This window comes from Lygodium microphyllum, chromosome 13 (genome assembly GCF_053477565.2).
Source record: "Lygodium microphyllum isolate KBCC chromosome 13, Lygodium_microphyllum_v1.1.10, whole genome shotgun sequence".
Lineage (NCBI taxonomy): Eukaryota > Viridiplantae > Streptophyta > Polypodiopsida > Schizaeales > Lygodiaceae > Lygodium > Lygodium microphyllum.
The window spans coordinates 16,681,083-16,702,615 of record NC_141147.1 but is presented as its reverse complement, the minus strand read 5'-3'; positions in this window follow the sequence as shown (position 1 = coordinate 16,702,615).

The following is a 21,533-nucleotide window of genomic DNA, read 5'->3' as shown; positions in this document are numbered from 1 at the left end:
GACACTTTATTCTTTCCTTTGTCTTTACCTGTAGTGCTACTAGATGCACTCGAAGATGTAGAGGTACTCCTTAGTCTCCCAGACCAAGGACTACTAGATGATGTCTTTGGTCCACTAAGAGTCCGTGATTCTTGCCTTTCAGCCTGCACATGAGTGTCATGATCATCATCAACATCCAATGCATCACCACTAGATGCATACCAACTGCTCATTTCATCAAAGATGACATCCCTGCTCACTCTGAACTTACATGTGACAGGGTTATAACAACGATACCCTTTCTGCTCTAAAGAGTATCCAATAAAGACACACTTTTCAGCCTTTGGATCTAGTTTCTTCCGCAACTCATCTGGCACATGAACATACGCAATGCAGACAAATACTTTCAAGTGTGAAACATCAGGCTTCTTACCTGTAAAACATTCTTCGGGGGTCATACCATGCACTGCAGCTGTGGGAGTTCTGTTCATAATATAAACAGCAGTATGAACAGCCTCAGACCAAAAATGCTTAGGCATATTCTTTTCAACCATCAAGGCGCGTGCAACTTCTGCAATATGCCTATTTTTCCTTTCTGCAACCCCATTTTGCTGTGGGGTATACCTGCATGTGAACTGTCTCTTTATCCCATGAGACCTCAGAAAATCACTGAACTCATTTGAGAGGTACTCTCCCCCTCCATCTGACCTCAGGCACTTTACTTTCAAGCCTGTTTCTCTTTCAACTGCAGCCTTGAAAGTTCTAAAGTGCTCAAAAGCTTCACTCTTTTCCTTCATAAAATATACCCACAGCTTTCTAGAACAATCATCAATGAATGTGACAAAGTATGAACTGCCTCCAAGAGATACATTTTGTGTAGGCCCCCAAATGTCTGTATGCACAACATCAAGGATATTTCTGCTTACATCTCTGTCATGTGAAAAGGGTTGTCTTGCCTGCTTACCAAACTGACATGCTTCACATACCTTCTGAAATTCTGCAACTTTAAATGTAGGCAAACCTGTAACCAACCCTTTGGACTGCATTAATTTCAGCCTTTGTACATTTGCATGTCCAATGCGTTTGTGCCAAATTTCAATGTATGCAACAACACTTTTTCCTTTGGCATACATAGCAGCATTCATAGTAGGAATTCCAGCATCTAGAGTGAACATACGTCCAACTCTACTTCCCTTTGCTACCAACCTGCACTTGTCATTGAAGTCTTCTACAAAGCAGCCCTTTGCATTAAATCTGACTTGTAGCCCTTGCTCTACCATTTGACCGACTGACACCAAGTTCTTTGTAATAGATGGCACATGTAATACATCTGAAAGACTCTTTGTCTTACCATCATGAAAGGACAAGGGAACTTTTCCAATGTGTGAAATTGGGTGGCATGAGTCATCACCCGTCTGCACATAACCTGCATTCTGCAAATCCTGCATCTCTCCAAACCATTCTGCATGGCTGGTCATATGATTGGATGCACCTGAATCAACATACCAAACATCTTCATGTGTTCCCTTTCCTGTAACAGCATTCAGCATATGCTGCATAACGAACAAACGTTCATTTTTGTCTTCATTCTGTCGTGAAGACGATGCATAGTTTCCTTGCTGCAACTTACCACTGCGGATATCATCTCTCTTAGCATAACATTGGGCTGCAATATGACCTGTTTTGCCACAGTAGTGGCACACAATACCAGAGTTGTTAGAACCTCTATTCTGCCATCCACCTCTTCCTCTAAAGCTCCCCCTGCCTCTAAAGTTACCACGACCTCCTGAAACCTGCATATCGCCAAATTGCTGATTTAATCTGTTTTGCTGGTTGTCACTACCACGTCCTGTACCACGGCCTCTTGAAGAGAACCTGCCACGTCCCCTTCCTGAACTGGAGTAGAAAGCTTGGACCTGTTCACCACTTCTTTCAGATGTCTCACTCTGCATGTTGATCTCTTCAGTGATCATAAGGGAGACCAACTCATCGAAATCTGGAAATGGCTTTCTGACATATACAGAAGTTACAAAAGACTTCCAAGCCTTTTCATTGTTAAGTCCACCCAAGGTAGACGACACCAAATCATCATCATCGGGCATTGCATCAATCGCTGCCAATGCATCTGCAATGCTTCTTACCTTCAGTGCATACTCATTGATAGACATCTTCCCTTTCTTTAATGTATTCAACTCTTGCTTGAGTTGAATCTTTCGTGCCTTTGTATTTACAGAAAACATACTTTCAAGTATGGTCCAAGCTGCATATGAATTCTCTGCATTTCTAATGTGTCCCAGCATGTTATTGTCAATTACTGCAGACAACCAATACATGACCTTCTTGTCTTTTGCATTCCATTCCTTTCGTGCCTTTGTCTCTTCTGCAGTTGGAGGATCACTCACCTCCGGCTCCTTTTCTTCACCTGAAACGAACTCGTAGAGGCCTTTTCCAATAAGGAAGTTCGTGACACGAAACTTCCATGATGGGTAGTTGTTCTTGTCGAGCTTCTCAATGATGGGGCTTCCACTATTCTCTGCCATTATCACAAGAATAATACCAAACAACAAGCAAATCTTCTGCAACCCTCGACCTGTAGTGCACAGCAATACTCCAGACAGCCTTTTTCACTGTCTGCTCAACAATACATGCAATCTGCAACCTGTTTGCAGATAAACCTTGTGTTTATTCACTGGCAAACACCTTTGAACTTACAGATCTGAAATCTGTAACCTGCGCACCCACTTTCGGTCAATACAGTCGAAGTCACAGTGTACCCCGAAACTGCTTTCCGCAACCTTGCGGCTCTAAAACGGGCCCTGAAACGGCCTCAAATGCCCAAAATCTCTGCGAATAAGCCCTAAAGGGCTTATCTTCAGAATATACAGCGCTCTTCGCGCACACCAAATCTCACTGCAATCTGAGATTTTTGCTCTGCCCTGCTTCTGGTGCCTCCACAGGCACTATCCAAGAGAAGGAGTGGAAGAATGGGAGAGATTCTTACCCGTAGCTTGCTTGCTCGAACCTTGCTTCTTCTCCTTCACTTCAACCTTCGAAATCAGCCTCTCTCAATGGCGCGGCTCTGATACCATGTCAAGAATCGCGTGGTGGAGGGGGTTGCTCAAGATGCTGCGCCGAACACACACAGAATGCACAAGGAGAACCTCACTCAAGAGACAAGAAGAGAGATGGAGGCCAAAACGTTTTCTTGCTGGTTTCTTCTTCTTCTTCCACACTCTTTACAATGTACACAAAGTATAGATAAGATACAACATAAAAGGAAAGTGGCCTACTAAGTCAAACAATGCATAACCGACTACACTAGTCGACTATTGGCGCTATAACTATGCCAGCTGTAAATAGGTGTAACAACCTGAATATAATAAGTAATGAGTCAGTGGCCATGTGAGAGTCATAATGACCACCGACGTGCTAAGTGTAGACGTGTGGACCCATCTAACCAGGCGGTCCATCATCAATGTCCGCATGTGTTGAGCTTGTCATCTCAACAATAGAGGCATAGTCTGTTGAGATATCGAGCTCCACTCGTGATATGCCAGGGTGACCGTTGTGCATTTATGTCACCGACTTGTCAGTTGCAGATACGGTTGGTACACTGCCCATGAATAATAGTTAGATGACAGCTATTCTTATCTACTCTAGTTCGTGGCTCAGTTAGTATGCCACCTTAGTTAGTTGAGTTTGGTTTGAGACCCATATATAGGGTTCTTCTATTTCTATGTACTTGAGTTCTTTTGGCTTAAACAACTAAGAAGAGGAAAACTGTTTTCAGCCTCCACCCTTGTGTGTTTTCCCCCATTGTGCAAGCAAGAAAGCTACAAGTGAGACTCCTTCCTTCTCTCCCACAATCTTGACATGCTATCAAAGCCTTGTTCGTGGTAAGGAGCTCAAGAAAGCAAGCCAAGTTTGCGGTGTTCTGGTAAGAGGAGCAATGTTGCTTTCATTCTTCTGTTTTGGGAGCAAATCTCTGCAGGTACCACATCTAGAAAGTGCAAGAGTACATTGTCTCAGGTTGAGACGCCCTTCGCGATGAAGCAAGAGGGCAGTATATGCTGCGGGAGACGGCTTTAGCCTTCGGTGACCCTTTTTTTTATTTGAGGCCATTTCGGGGCCTATTTTGGAGGCGGAAGTTTTCTGCACACACTCAGGAAAAGGCCCAGTTTTATGCTGTGCGACCACTGTTCTACAGGTCGGTGAAAAGTTACTGTAGAAATTGCATTGTATGCCTGTGCGCAGAGACATTGGGAGTTATAGAATCATCCTTGTTGCCTGTTGATGCAAATCGTCACTAGGAAGTGACTGTGTGGTCAAATACCACTTTCGTCAATTTTGCATATTTGCCCTTGTGAGGGTGAAGCTGTGTTCTTTGCAGTGACAGAATTTTTGCAGTGTTCTGTAATGGCGTCTGATTCTCTTTCACAGATTGTCACTAAAAAGCTTGACAAGAACAACTTCCAAGCATGGAAGTTTAGAATGATGAATTTTCTTATGGGAAAATGATATTGGGAATTTGTTGCAAGAAATGAAGAAGAACCAGTTCTTTCTAATGTTCCCAATCAACAGCAAATGCTGGCATTTAAAGCATGGCATGAGAGAGCCAGGAAAATTAACTGGCTGTCTATCAGCATTTCAGACTCTTTGATTGTGCATATTCAAGATGCAAGTACGCCAAAGGAGGCATGGGATACTTTGTCAAAAATGTATAGCACAAATACGCAAGCCAAGAAAATGCAGCTCAAGCAAGAGTTGCATAATGTGCAAAGAGAAAATATGAGCATCAATGACTACCACATGAAGGTGAAGAAGATTGCGGATGCACTTGCTTCCATTGGGTCACCAGTGGAAGATGATTTAGTTTCTATGACCTTGAATGGTCTAGGAAAGGATTATGCACAGTTCCGAACATCCATTTTCGTCCGTGAAAGATTTCCTGATTTTGAGGAGTTGATTGCTCTTCTAATTTCTGAGGAGCAGAGAAATGGTGGTGCATCTTCAGGAGGAACTTCAAAAGAAGCTGTCTTCTACTCAAATGCTGGAAGAGGTAGAGGCAGAGGTAGAGGCAGAGGTAGAGGAGGCCGATCTGGAGGCCGTGGTAGAAATCAGAATATGCAGCAAACTCAAGAAAACCAGCCCTATGGAGGAGGACGTGGTAACTCTAGAGGCAAGGGGAGCCAAAGAGGTCATGGTGGATGGCAAAGAGGGCAAAATGCAAACAACAATGTTGAATGCTACTACTGTGGTAAAATGGGTCATATGGCTAAAGACTGCTATAAAAAGCAGAATGACATCATGAATGGAAAATTGCAAAAAGGGAATTATGCATCTTCTAGTAGACAGGGTGATGACAGAAATGAGCATTTGTTTATGGTGCAGCACATGAACAATTCTGTGACAAGAGCAGAAGAAAGCAACGATGTATGGTATGTTGACTCAGGTGCATCAAACCACATGACAGGTCATGCAGAATGGATGGAGGATGCAAGAAAAATGGAAAAACCAGGATTTGTGGAGACTAGTGATGATACTGCACATCCTATAGTGCAGATTGGAAAAATTCCTTTGTCTATGCAGGATGGGAAAAAGAAATACCTGTCCGATGTATTTCATGTCCCGAATATCACCAAGAATCTGGTTTCTGTTGGTCAAATGGTTGAGCAGGGCTTGCAGGTCAGATTTAATTCTCATGGATGCTTTGTTGAGGATATGAAAAATAAAGGTCGCTTGATAGCAAAAGGAAAGAAGAAGGGTAGAATGTTTACGTTGGATGCAGACATGCCTGAATTGAGTGCAGCAATGTTTGCACATGGGATCGGTGTAGTTGCAGATATTGATATCTGGCATAAACGCATTGGTCATGTTAATGTACAACGACTTAAATCAATGCAGACCCAAAATATTGTTGCAGGATTGCCTAAATTCAAGGTTACAGAAATGCATAAGGTATGCGAAGCCTGTCAATTTGGAAAACAGGCAAGGAAACCATTTCCTAGACATGTTCAAGAGAGTAAGAAGCCATTGGAATTAATCCACTCTGATGTGTGGACTACTAAAGCTGCATCTCTTGAAGGCTGTCATTATTTTGTCACTTTTGTTGATGACTATAGCAGAAAAGTTTGGGTGTATTTTATGAAAAAGAAAAGTGAAGTTTTTGGGCATTTCAAAACTCTTAAAGCTATGGTTGAAAAAGAAACAAGCCTGCAAATAAAATGCCTAAGGTCAGATGGAGGGGGAAAGTACCTCTCAAATGAGTTTGCAAGGTTCTTGCAGGAGCATAGCATAAAGCAGCAATATTCATGTAGTCATACCCCACAACAAAATGGAATTGCAGAAAGAAAAAACAGGCATATTGGAGAGGTATCTGGTGCCATGCTCAATGAAAAAGACTTGCCAGATTTTTATTGGGCTGAGGCAGTTGCTACAGCAGTCTACATAATGAACAGGACTCCCACTGCAGCAATACATGGGATGACTCCAGAGGAGAGGTATACTGGTAGGAAACCAGATATTTCTCATTTGAAAATTTTTTGTTGCATTGCCTATGTTCATGTGCCAGATGAGTTGAGATCCAAGTTAGATCCAAAAGCTGAGAAGTGCATCTTTATTGGTTACTCTCTGTAGCAGAAATGGTATAGATGCTATAACCCTTCTACTCGTAAGTTTATAGTGAGCAGAGATGTTGTTTTTGATGAGATGAGTAGCTGGTATAAACCAGTAAATGTGATTGATAATGTAGATGCACAAAATGGTAATGCTGCACAGAATTCACAGCAACAACAGTCACAAAATATTAGTAGACCTGGAGCGTCCTCTAGTAGTGGTTCACATTCTTCGCCATGGACAGGCAGATTGAGATCAAGAGAATCTTCTCAAAGTAATGAAGATAGTGGTATGCAGGTATCACGAAAAGGAAAAGAGAAGATAGATCAGCCCATGTTTGATGTGAATGCAGGTCACTCTTATGTGGATGGTGAATCCAGTGGCTCAAAACAGAGCATTGATGATGAGTTGGGTATTCCTTCTATTGTTACACCTAGAGTAAGGAAGACCAGGGATGTTTTGAGAGCACCTGGGAGTGAACCTACTTTGCGCAGGTCTACCAGAGCTAGGTATCCTGTGGATAGGCTGAAATATGATGGATTTACAGCCATTCACTATGCATATATGGTCAAAGTGATACAGGAACCAGAACCCACTTCTTTTGAGCAAGCCATGGGAAAAGAAAAATGGGAGAAAGCCATGGATGAAGAAATGGATGCCTTGGAAGCGAATGCTACATGGAAATTGGTACCTTTGCCTAAAGATAAGCATGCGATTGGTTGTAAGTGGGTTTATAAGGTGAAACACAATGCAGATGGTTCTGTGAATAGATACAAGGCAAGATTAGTAGTGAAGGGGTGTGCACAAACATATGGCATTGATTATAAAGAAACATTTAGTCCGGTTGCAAGGATGGCAACCGTAAGAGCAGTCATTGCTATGGCTGCATCAAAGGGATGGTCTTTACATCAGATGGATGTAAAGAATGCCTTCTTACATGGTGATTTGCAAGAAGAGGTCTATATGGAGCAGCCACCAGGTTATGTGCATACTGTTCTCCCTGAGTTTGTTTGTAGGTTGAAGAAAGCCTTGTATAGCTTGAAGCAAGCACCTAGAGCATGGTCTGACAAGATAGGACAGTATCTTGTCACTATTGGCTTTCAGATTTCCAAGGCAGATTTCTCACTTTATGTGAGAAAAACAGAGAAAGGTATTATGCTACTTGTCATTTATGTTGATGATTTGATTATGATAGGTGACAGTGATGAAGATATCCTTCATGTGAAAATGCTATTGAAGCAGAAGTTTGAGATGAAGGATTTGGGAGAGCTGCGTTATTTCTTGGGCATTGAGGTGATTAGATCACCAAGTGGGATACGGCTCTTGCAGAGGCAGTACGGATTGGACATGCTGTCCAAATATGGGATGACAGGCTGTAAGCCTATTTCAGTTCCTTTGGAGCAGAATGTGAAGCTGAGCGCAGATGCAGGTGAGCTTCTGGAAGACCCTACTATGTACAGACGCATAGTAGGAAGTTTGATTTATATGACTATTACCAGGCCAGATTTGAGCTATGTTGTTGGATTGGTAAGTCAGTTTATGCAGGCTCCAAGGAAACCGCATTTGGATGTGGCTAGACGCATACTCAGGTATGTGAAGTCCACATTGCAGTATGGACTACTTTATGAGACTGGGGTTCAGATACAGTTGCATGGATACACTGATGCTGATTGGGCTGGTAGTATTTTCTGATAGACGATCTACCAATGGATATGTGTTCTCTTTTGGGAGTGCTGCAGTCACTTGGAGCAGCAAGAAACAGCCTACAGTTGCCTTGTCGAGCACGGAGGCTAAGTACAGGGGTGCAGCAATGGCTGCATGTGAGGTAGCTTGGTTGCATAAGCTACTTTATGATATGCATCAGCCTATAGATGGGCCAGTTGTCATTTATTGTGACAACATGAGCAGTATACACTTGGCAAATAACCCAGTCTATCATGCTAGAACAAAGCACATTGAGGTGCATTATCACTATGTGTGGGAGAGGGTTTTACTAGGTCTTATTGATCTAGTTTATGTCAGCACAGAGGATCAGGTAGCTAACATATTTACGAAGGCATTGGGCATAGAGAAGCTGCGCAAGTTCAGAGACCTGCTTGGTGTGCAGGAATTGGGATTGAGCTCGAGGGGGAGTGTTGAGATATCGAGCTCCACTCGTGATATGCCAGGGTGACCGTTGTGCATTTATGTCACCGACTTGTTAGTTGCAAATGCGGTTGGTACACTGCCCATGAATAATAGCTAGATGACAGCTATCCTTATCTACTCTAGTTCGTGGCTCAGTTAGTATGCCACCTTAGTTAGTTGAGTTTGGTTTGAGACCCATATATAGGGTTCTTCTATTTCTATGTACTTGAGTTCTTTTGGCTTAAACAACTAAGAAGAGGAAAACTGTTTTCAACCTCCACCCTTGTGTGTATTCCCCCATTGTGCAAGCAAGAGAGCTACAAGTGAGACTCCTTCCTTCTCTCCCACAATCTTGACATAGTCCCTGATAGTGGGCACTATAAGCCAACTCTCAAAAGAAGAAAAGTCTTTACCAATGGGTGAATACCTTGTGTCTAAACTTGAAATGACTTCTGAAGTCACCTTTGACAGTGAGATAGAAGCATGGATGTATTGTTATCCCTGTTAAATGGCCATAGCGGAGATAGAGATAGAGACAGAGACAGAGACAAAAGTAAAGACAAATGCAAAAGCAAAAGTAGAGGACATAATAGAGAGTTTGTTCTTCTCTTACAAAGCCCCTATTTATAGAGGCAAAAACAAAGTCTGAAGAGGATGAAGATGACATGCAAAAGAAGACTATGAAAGCGAGTTGGATATTAGTACTTCCTCATTTCTCTTAGGGTCAATCCTACCTGCAAAAGGCATAAATGAGGAAGAAGTTCTAGAGGCTACAGAAGTAGAAGCCTCCATGCTATTAGATAGAATGACTCTAGTACTCTTTGGACTAGCTAATGAGTCACATTATATACAAAACATCCATATGTTGAGATGGCAAGCTCAACATGTGTGGACATTGATGATGGACCACTTGGCTAGATGGGTCCGCACATCTACGCTTAGCACGTTGGTGGTCATTATAATACTCACATGGCCACTGACTTATCGCTTATTATATTTAGTTTGTTACACCTACCTATAAGTGGCAAAGATATAGTGCCGATCAATTAGTGTAGTCTGTTATGCACTGTTTGACTTAGTAGGCCACTTTCCTTTATGTTGTATCTTATCTATACTTTGTGTACATTATATAGTGTATGGAAGAAGAAGAAGAAATCAACAAGAAAACATTTTGGCCTCCATCTCTCTTCTTGTGTTCTTGAGTGAGCTTCCTCTTGTGTATACAATTTGTGTTTGGCGCAACAACTCAAGCAAGTCCTCCCACCACATGATTCTTAACATGGTATCAAAGTTGCGCCACTGAGAGAGGCTGATTTTGAAGACTGAAGTGAAGGAAAATAAGTAAGGTTTGAGCAAGCAAGCAAGGGGTAAGAAGCTCTCCCATTCTTCCACTTTTTCTCTTGGATAATGCCTGTGGAGGCACTGAAAGCAAGGTAGAGTGAAAATCTCATATTGCAATGAGATTTGGTGTGTGAGAAGAGAATTGTGAAAATCTCGGTTTTTTTGGGCATCTAAGACCTTTTCATGCCCCGTATTGGAGGCACAAGGTTGCGGACAACAGTTCAGGATACACTGTGATTTCGGTTGTATTGACCAAAAGTGAATGCACATGTTATAGATTTTGCATATGTAATTTTTTGAGGTGTTTTCTAGGAAGCAAACATAAGGTTCATCTGCAAACAGGTTGCAGATTACATGTATTATTGAGCAATCAGTAAAAAAGGTTACTTGGTATTGAGCAATCAGTTATGAGTTTGTTTCAGGTGAAGAAAATGAGCCAGAGTTGGGTATCCCTTCGACTGCATATGAATTAAAGGCATGGAAAGAGTGGAATGCAAAAGACAAAAAGGTGATGTACTCGCTATATGCAGTCATTGATAATACTATGCTGGGACATATCAGGAATGTAGAAAACTTCACATGTAGCTTGGACAATTTTTGTGAACATGTTTTCACAGTAAATACAAAGGCACGAAAGATTCAACTCAAGCAAGAGTTGAATACATTGAAGAAAGGAAAAATGTCTATCAATGAGTATGTGTTGAAGATGAGGAGCATTGCATATGCTTTAGTAGCGATTGATGCAATGCTTGATGATGATGATTTGGTTTCATCCATTTTGAGAGGACTCAATAATGAGAAGGCATGGAAATCATTTGTTACTTCAGTATATGTACGGAAGCCATTTCTAGATTTTGATGAGTTGGTCTCTCTCATGATTACCGAAGAGATCAATATGTAGGGCGACTTGTCTGAAAGAAATGGTTAACAGGTCCAAGCATTTTACTCAAGTTCAGGAAGCAGACGTGTGGTAGATCCTCTTCGAGAGGCCGTGGTACGGGATGTGCTAGCGATAACCAGAAAAATAGGTTCAATCACCAATTTGGTGAAATGCAAGTTTCAGGAGGGCGAGGAAACTTTAGAGGCAGGGCGAGCTCTAGAGGAAGAGGTGGATGGAAAAACAAAGGTTCTAGAAATTCTATTATTGTGGCAAGATAGGTCATATTGCAGCCCATTGTTATGCTAAGAAGGATGGTATTGGTAGTGGTCAATTACAGTAAGGAAACTATGCATCATCTTCACGATAGAATGAAGACAAAAATGAGCAATTGTTTGTTATGCAGCATATGATGAATGTAGTTACATGAAAGGGGACACATGATGATGTATGGTATGTCGATTCAAGTGCATCTAATCATATGACCAGTCATGTTGAATGGTTTGGAGAGATGCATGAGTTACAAAATCTAGGTTATATGTAGACGGGTGATGATTCATGCCACCCAATTTCACACATTGGAAAGGTTCCCTTGTCCTTGCATGATGACCAAACAAAGAGTCTGACAAATGTATTTATTACATGTGCCATCAATCACAAAGAATCTAGTGTCTATTGGCCAAATGATAGAGTAGGGGTTACAGGTCTAATTCAATGCAAAAGGTTGTTTTGTAGAAGACTTTAATGATAAGTGCACCGTAAAAGGAAGTAGAGTTGGCCACATGTTCACTTTAGATACTAGAATTCCTGCAATGGATGCTGCTACGTATGCTAAAGGAAAAGGAGTAGTTGCAAATATTGAAATATGGCATAAACGTATTGGACATGCAAATGTGCAAAGGCTGAAATTAATGCAGTCTAGAGGATTGGTTACAAGGTTGCTTTTTTTTAGAGTTACAGAATTGCATAAAGTTTGTGAAGCTAATGGGACCTAAAATGGGCCGGAACTGGCTAAGGCACTAGCCGGACCTCATGCCATCAACAAACAACCCCACCTCACGGCCTCGCGGACTAGGAGCGTTTGTCGAGGTATACACTATCCTAAACACTAATCACTTTGTGTTTATATTTTGTAATCCAACGGATGTTCCCTTTTTCCTGTCTCCTTAGAGGGAGATTATACATATATCGGCAATAAATGCCACATATCATAGACACAAGGGCACCCCTCTGATTGTCATGGCCCTACCACAGCTCTCCTACTTCTTGGCGATTGGCCCCTCGATGCACTGCTTCCATACATAGACACATTCAGAACAAACTCCCCTCTTAGTGCCAATATATTTAACATTCCAGGAATGCACTTATCCTCACTTATCCATCCCCTTTTGACCCACCATCTAAGCCTACAGCCAGGTTGCTCACTCTCTCTACGTGGGTCAAATCCTAGAGAAACCAAGTGCTATGCATCCAGGAGCTTGTAATTGATACCATTTAATGATGCTTGATGTAAATGTGTATATGATTAAGTGCTCAAACAATTGGAAAAATAGCCTTGTGCATTATGCAAATTCATTCTTTTCATGTTTCCATACACTAACACATAATTGCTGTAATGAGAGAAGACACCAAGCCTTACACTTGTGTTGTACTTCCCTTTATTTAACTTAACATCATCCTATATGAATAATACAGAAAATACATTAGATTTATAACATATTTCAATGCTCAAACTCCCCTCTCTCCCTACCGTTTAGAGTTTTGCTTGCGGTGATAGGTAAAAGGGTAATTTCATGTGTATTTCACACGAAATAAGTGGTAAATACTCACAAAAACATATAAATGGGGATAACTTGAGGCAAACCCTCATGCTTTATCCTCATCATACACTCACAGACGCATCCATAATTTTCCATAATTGTTCTCGTCCGTTTCCTATTTTTTCCCCTTTTAAAGAGCATTTTTTCTCATTTTCCTTATTTTTCCTTATTTATTATCATTAAAAATGAAAGAAAAGTAGCATTATTTCAGACCTATGGCTCTTGAGTCCTTAAACAACAACCATGTAGATTTTATTGGTGTTTTGTTTCATGCTTTTCCGATTTTAAGCCCAAAAATCTCATTTTTACTCTAAAAACCATGCTTTTCGGATTTTTTCATTTATTTTCCACACTTTAAGTGTATATTTTTTGAGTTTTTTATTATGAAAGACTAAAACCAATAGCAAACAACATGTCCATCAATTTTCAGCCCATATGAACATTGCTAACCCCATCAAATGCGAAAAAAGAGCCATTTTCTTTGTAAAAATGTCATTACCATGTATTTTTCATTATTTCGGGTTTTGAAACTTGTTGCGGGTCTGCAAACCAGGCCCTCTTTGATGCTCAGCCTGCCACCACACTGCAATCTTCAGCCCATCTTCAATTTGGAAGCAATCCGGTACCACGCCGAACAATCATTCACCAACCAAGCTTCATTCTTCTTCACATACAGAAACTGCCCCTTGTAGAAGAGAGAGGGAGGAGAGAGAAAGACTAAAAAATGAGATTTTTAAATCCTCCATTAAAACGGGCAAGCTTGTAGCCATCTTGTTCCTCTCTCTGCCCTGATCAAGAATCTCCCTCTCTCTCTCCAAACGGAGAGGCAACGAGAAAAAATGAGAAGGCGCATTGACACTTCCCTCTGTTCGACAGTTTTTACATTAGTTTCAAGGCTTTTATTAAGCCGAAGGTTTAAAACATTAAAATAACCGGTTCATCTTTTTGTGAGGCAAGAAGAAAAAATGAGGAGGCACATTGATGCTTTCCTTTATTCGACAGTTTTTGCATTAATTTCAAGGCTTTTATTAAGCCTAAGGTTTAAAACATTAAAATAATCGGTTCATCTTTTTGTGTTCACACTGTCCCGCAAGTGGATTTTTCAATTTTGAAGGCCAAAAAAAAATCTGATTTGCAATCCGATTGGACATGCAGCTTTGTGGCATCGAACTGCATCAAGCTAGCCTCTCCCACACACTTTACGACTTCCCGATCCGGTAGCTGCTTTATAATGCCGAACCTTGTGGGGATTAAATGGAGGGTCAAACAACCTCCGATTAACAAACCAATACTTGTGTTGGATTCCTGATGTCGAAATGCATCTAGGAAAACTCTAGCTCTGTTTGATTTTTCATGAAAATTTTCTCTTTAACACCTCTCGAGCACTTTCCGGCTCCAAAACGAGCCTCAACGCTTCAAGAACGGGTCCAAATTGGATCCTAAAATCCAGCTCTCATTGGCAACCATAGGATAGGGTGACTCAGCCCATCGAAACCCACGAACGAATCTGCACATAAACACAGCCACAAAGAGCATCAAGCTGATACAAAATAGATATACAACAAAACACATCACAGCTCTCACCCTACCCCCTTGTCAAAACCAAGGCATGAAATCCATGAGGAGTAGGCCTAGCATAATCTGACAGAAAGTCGAAAGCTAGTCACTAACCAACTGCTCCAACATGATCAAGCTAACAAGAATCATCAAAGAGATCATCCTCAGTGGTGGTCTGAACTACCTATCGAACTAAGGACAACAACTCAACTAGGAGCTCCTACTAGGTGAGGACTCCTATAGCTGGATCAACAAATAGTATCTTTTAGCACATTGGGTCTATAGCTTCTTATTTTCCATACTCGAGTGTGTAAAAAGGAGGGAGCTGAGCGTAGTGACCCAAGGAGAACAAGGCATCAGCCTTAGGTCCTGTCTCAGTACCCAAGAACCTACCAAGCTCGCGCAAGGCGACACTTAATCCTTTTCTAACGCTCACTTTTATTTTCACTTCAACCTTTGTTTATTTTTATTTTTCTCAGCTAGAAGTCACCCCTAGGAAGACAAGGCATCGGCCCTGGGTCTTGTCTCATCCCCAGGAACCTATCAAGCCTTCACAAGGCGATAAACAACAGCTTAAAGGTTTTTCTTTCTTTCCATTTCTATTTTTATAGGGGTTAAAACCCCTTTTTACACACCTCTGTATATTTATATATTGTCTTTCAGATATTTAGGGTTTTGGCTCTTTCCATCATAATTTGAGTAGGCTTCTCTAACAGCCTCACAACTAACAGGAACTCCCGGAACAGCCGCCTAGCAGGTCAGCAGAACAAGGTCACTAGAATTCCCATCGAAAACAGATCTTACAATGCCTGACAATGCCTTGCAGGAGGCAATGACTACTGTGGGGATAACCTGAGGCAAACCCTCATGCTTTATCCTCATCATACACTCACATACACATCCATAATTTTCCTTGTCCGTTTCGTATTTTTCCCCCTTTTAAAGAGCATTTTCCCATTTTTCCTTCTTTTTTCTTATTTATTATCATTAAAAATGAAATAAAAAAAGTATTATTTTAGAGCTGTGGCTCTTGAGTCCTTAAACAACAACCATGTATATTTTATTGGTGTTTTGTTTCATGCTTTTTCGATTTTAAGCCCAAAAACCCCATTTGTACTCTAAAAACCATGCTCTTCAGATTTTTTTCCATTTATTTTCCACACTTTAAGTGTATATTTTCTGAGTTTTTTATTATGAAAGACTAAAACCAACAACAAACAACATGTCCATCAATTTTCAGCCCATATAAACATTGCTAGCCTCATCAAATGCGAAAAAAGAGTCATTTTCTTTGTAAAAATGTTATTACCATGTATTTTTCATTATTTTGGGTTTTGAAACTTGTTGTGGGTCTACAAACCAGGCCCCGTTTGATGCTCAGCCCGCCTCCACACTGCAAGCTTCAATCCATCTTTAATTTGGAAGCAATCCGGTACCACGCCGAACGAGCATTCACCAACCGAGCTTCATTCTTCTTCACACACAAGAACTGCCCCTTGCAGGAGAGAGAGAGGGAGGAGAGAGAAATACTAAAAAATGAGATTTTTAAATCCTCTATTGAGAGCAGAATTTAGATGACGGAAAGTGCTTAAAAATAGCTAAAAATTACGAATATCAAGGGAAAAATATTCACCGTCAAAGGCAGCGGCTCGATCTAGGACGATTTTAAGCGTCAAAGTGCTTTAAAGGCACCCGAGCGACACTTGTTGATTTTTCATAATTTTTCAGACAGTCGTGCGGGTTGACACGAGCTACTGGCCAATGCGGGATGCTAAGCCGGACGCCCAGGATTTTTCAGAGCTCAAATCCGAGTCCGGACGGGGAAATGGCTAAGAAATCGGTCAAGATACGAAGAGGTGGACTTATTTTTGGCCAAAGTGGGCATGACCCTTGGGAGCCCAAGAAATTTAATGCAACATAAAAGATAGCATGAAATCGTGGAGAGAGAGAAGATGAAAAAACGTGGGCAGTATGGCGCCGATTTTTGCGCTTCATGTTGATGGATGCTCCCTCCTGCCTGCAAGCAACCCCTGTCAATCATCATTGCCCCTCATTCCCTCCTGGATGCTGACTCTATCGCCGCCTCTCGCCCGTCAAATGATGCTCTCTTTGAAGATCTTTGATTTCAGTCTTTCTCTCTCCTCCCCCTCTCTCTTCTAAAGGCAAGTTCATGTGGGAAGAAGAAGGAAGAAGAAAGAATGATGGAGGCTTGTCCGGCATGGATCGGATTGCTCCACGGGCTGGAAATGGTGATTGGTGATTGTGCTGGACATGAAGTGCTGCTGATTTTCAGATTTGCAGCCATGGACATGAAACCCGAAACACGCAAATAAGCGGTAATTCAAAATTTTCAAAGAAAATTTGAGATTTTATGGCTTTGGATTGATGAAATGTCGTTCATGTGGGCTAAAAATTGTTCATGTTGCTGTTTTCTATGAGTTCTTGCTGGTCATAATCAAAAAATCAGAAAGATATGCACCTTGTGGTTCAAAATAATGCATTAAAACACGTAAAACATGAAAAATCAAGGGAAAATGATGGTTTTTTGGCATAAGAATGGGAAAGTGAATAGGAACACCAACTAAACTTTCATTTTTCTGCAAGAAGGAACTAAGGGCCACAGCTCATAACCTATTTTTAATTTTTAGTAATTAAATAATGTAGAAAAATAAGAGAAAATACAAGAAAAGGGTGAAAAAACCCTTAAAAATAGGGGAAAAATACATTTTGGGTTTCGAAAAAATAAGGATAAATAAGAGCAATGTTTGTGGGGACTGAAGCATGAGGATTTGCCTCAGTTCAACCCCACCTTCTTGTTCTAGTGTGTTTTTTTCCGGTTTTCTACACATAAAATGATGGTAAAATGCCTCATAAATCTATGCCACGACGCAATACTTAAACGGGGAAGGGTAGAGGAGTTGAAATATGTCTAAATGCCGTGTGAGATGATGGAAAAGTTGCTGATTTCTATGCATAGCATTTAGGATGGATGATAATTAAAATTAAGAGCTTAGTAGCACGAGGATCACCTCGGTGCTAGGCCCATGCAACGAAGCACGAACAGTAGTTGGAAACCATTAAAAGAATGTTTTTGCACTTGTGCACGATACTGTTTTGCTAAATGTTTGAGCACTAGGCATCCACCAAATGCATAGAGCAAGAAAAGAATTTAAAAAATATCAGTGACCAGCTCCTGGACATGCATTGCAATTGGTTTATTGGAACCTGACCTACGATGAGAGGCAGTGAGGTACCCATGCTGTAGGTAGACGCGGGTCCCAAAGGGGAAAGCAAGTGAGGAAGAAATGGTACATTCCTGGACACGTTTATTTGGTACCTTGAGCGACTTTTGTGCGAAATGTTAAGATGTTGAGCGACGCACTGAGGGGCCAATCCCCAAGGTGTAGGAGAGTCGCAGAGGGTTGACGGCATTCAGCCGTAGGAGGAACCCCATGTGTATGTGATTCGAGCCTTTTGGCTATGTGAAAGGGACTCCCTCTAAGGAGTAGTGGGTGAGAGACGAGTGGACTACAAACGACGTATTACAAACACAATGTTTAGGAAGGCAGAGATTTTGATAGATGCTCCTGGCCGCGAGGCCGAGGGGTTGTCTTGTGCGTAGTGACGAGGCCCGGCTAGTGCATGAGCCTGACTGGCCAAAGACCAAGCCACTTTTACCCAGGTTAACAAGCCAACTCCTAAGAGTTGTTGCACTAAACAAGTGATTATTTGCACTAATTGTTTTAATTCGACTTAGCCTTCCCTAAAATCTACAATGTTGTTTGTAGTAGTCCAACTGCAAAGATTCTAAACTTCAGTAAATTATACTGGGCACTAAATTGCTAAACCTAAGATAACTATGGTTTCTCCTCATCTCTCAGAGGCAGCTCCTCATAATGTTCTCCTGCCATGTTAGTGGCAGTTTATCCAGGAAATGTTTTTAATGTTTGACTTTGGAAAGGTTGTTTCAGGGATATAGATCTCTTAGATCTATTTGTATATCTCCGTTTAAAATTCCTTTTTATGTTTTTCTCCACCTGATTAAAATTAATTCTTTTTATTTGTTTAATTTTAAACAAACATTCAAATCAAATTTTCTGGCGTACCATAAACCCCTAAATTTTAATCTCCCTTGGTAGACGTTTCCCACTCCGTATATAAATTTCGTCGTTGCTTTTAATTTTTAAATAATTTTTTTTCGTTCCGCGAAAATCACGTCCTTTCTTTTCTTCTTCTATAACCAGTATCAAGCATGATAAAACAAGTTCTTTCCACACTCTTATGGTTCACATACAACGTTCATTTTAAATCCCGTATATCCCCTTAGTTTTCTTTAAATTATCCTAGTGGCCCTCCACTCCATGTATTTAAGAAATTGATTGTAAAATGAATAACATGTAAAAATTTAATATAGATGCTGAGGCTTTTTCCTCATGCCATCCGATCATCAAATTGTTTGATTTTATTTTGGTTTTAATTTAAACTAAGTTTTGTAACTGCAACATAACATTATTAATCATTATAAAGTGTTGTCAAACTTTTTATTTGTAATTTCCCATGTTTCCTAAATGTTCACACCGCGTATAATCTCTCCTTTCAAAACCAAAACACCATATCTTTATACGAGCATTTCTTAAGTAAAATATTATTAAATTATTATTTCTTTTCTTTAACCCTTACAACAAAAATGCACTAACAAATCAGATATTTTTTTTCCAATATTTCACTAAGAATCCATAGTTTATATCAATAAATAACACATTTTACGTAAAGGAAAACTATGCTTTTTTCCTAAATATAACTCTTTTCTAATTTTTAAATATAACAAAACATCTTTAAAAATCTTGATAGAAATTCAGTAAATTCCCTGACTCATCAGCTTTATAGGAAAAATATCAGAACTTATAGATTTTCAGTCAGTAATTTTATAAAATTTTATTTATGATAATTTTGAGTCATTTTTTAGTGTTTTCGACTGTTTTTGATTTTTAATAAATAAAAACCAGTTCAGATAAATGCAAACAACCATGTAGCATGAGAAAACAGGTTTAAAGACATATTTTAAAAATATTAAACTAAAGAAATTATCATGCCATATCATTTATTTTAGATAAACGAATTAAGACACTTACGTGTAAAACCGCGGGTCGTGATTGCGTCTTTGGGGTCCGCGTCCTCTTGCAGTCGAGCCAAGGAGAGTCTTGTGTCCCGCCAGTCGTTGCAATCGTCAGCTCGTCAATTTTTCTCTCCCTCTCCGACTCTCGCACGACTTTTGCTCTTTGACAATAGGAATGCCCCTTTTTGTTTCTTAAGTTTTAAGTTAACTCTTAATTAAGAGTTAATTGAAACTTTAGCTATGGTTTTCAATTGAAGAAGGCGTCGACTCTCAATGGCCAAGGAGACTATTGCAATATCTTTCTGATCTGTCTGCCAAATCCTGCGCGAGCCCAGGCGATAGAACGAGAAGACAATCTTCATCCAGCCTACCACTTTCAGATTAGGCAAGTATATGGAAGCTCCGAATTCTCATAGGGAGATATGGCGTCGTGTGATGAAGGCATTGATGGAGCAATTCATTCTTTCCTGCTCTTCTTGATTGTGATCTTGTTTTAGAGATGCTTTTATCTCTATCTCTCTCTCTCTATATCTCTCATTCATTCATTCATTCATGTCGCATATACACTACCTGAATATCCGTTCTGCCTCCTCAACGTACCAAAAGCGCATCAGTCCTCCATACACTTGGTATTACCTCTCCTAGTGCCCACTCTCTCTCTCTCTCTCCCTCTCTCCCCTGTCGCAAACCGCCCCTCACACAATCCTTTTCGAAACATCCCCCTTCAGAAAACCCTGTTCTGAAGCGTCTGGCTCTGCATGCGTGCCATGGTTTCGGAACACATTAAAGCTCCTACCATGGCCGCTAAGCCTGATGCAAGGGTTTGAATGACTATGCAGGGAACGGATAAAAAATTTCCCAACCCAGACATGGATCAGCCACTGGGACAAGGCAGCTCCGGTCAAGAGGTTGGAGGCATTGGCATGTGAAGCTGGTCTCTCGAAAGACATGAAGAAGGAGAGGAGGCGATGGCGGCATCCCTCTCCGTCTTTCCACCAGCAAGGGCGCGCTCCCTCTCTCTGTGTCAATTCGTAGTCTCGTCCCAGTCATGCCCGAATCTGATGACAACGGCGCGCTCTTCCTCTGCGAGGATGGCTTGATCGACTGCCCATCCGGAATGAAGGTGAGGGAGAAGATACGACATTCCACTGTGTGTCTGCGAATCTCTCTCTCTCTCTCTCTCCTGTGCTTGGACGACACAACAGCAGTTAAGATGTGGATATGGATGGATGGATGCGGCCCGTGACTGATACGATGTCACGCGCAATGGAAATCAAACTGCTCCTCTACCGTTGATCCTCCCAGGAGTCTCTCTCCTGTCACGCTCTCCCTCTCCGTAACCGTTTTTTTTCTTCTTCTTTTTTACGTTGAATATGTCTCAAATCACAATCCTATAAAACATATGAGAATTGACAATTTGGAATAGTCACGATCGTATGATTTGATTTACATAAAGGGAGCAGCATAACATGAACTTGTTCGTGGAGAGGTGATCGAATGTCACGCATGGACTCACTTTGGATCCACAAGCACAAAAGCTGCTGAAAATTTCTGTCAATTGTGTCGTCGCAACAAGACTTATACTATGAGGAACATAGACCTTTTGAGTTCAAAGGATTTGGAGATCGCCCCATTAATGGATACTCTTAACTTCTACACTTGAAAGGAGTGTCATAATCATCCTAGAGAACTTCCTTCCAAAGACCATTGCTTCGAGGTAAATGCAGATGAAATCCTAAGGAATGTGATTACATGCCTTTTCAAAATCCATTCACTAAGAGGTAGTCCTGTCCACCAATCATTGCTTAGTCAATAGCTGTTGCAAGGCTAGGGATGGCATTTTCTATCTTCTGATAAAGAAAATGAAGCCATAATGCTCGGGGTGGATGACTTAAGCTAGTAATCACTTAATTTTGAGTGCCAAAGCCTTGACAAAAAGCTTATAAGACATATTCAACATGGTCAAAGGCTGCTAATGGTTACCTTGATGCACATGGGTGATTTACATATTACCTTGATAACACCCATGTTGGCCTCCATAGGGAATTGCCTAGTAGCAAAGCAGTCCCCTTTGGATTACTTCGTCCTTGCCAAGATTATA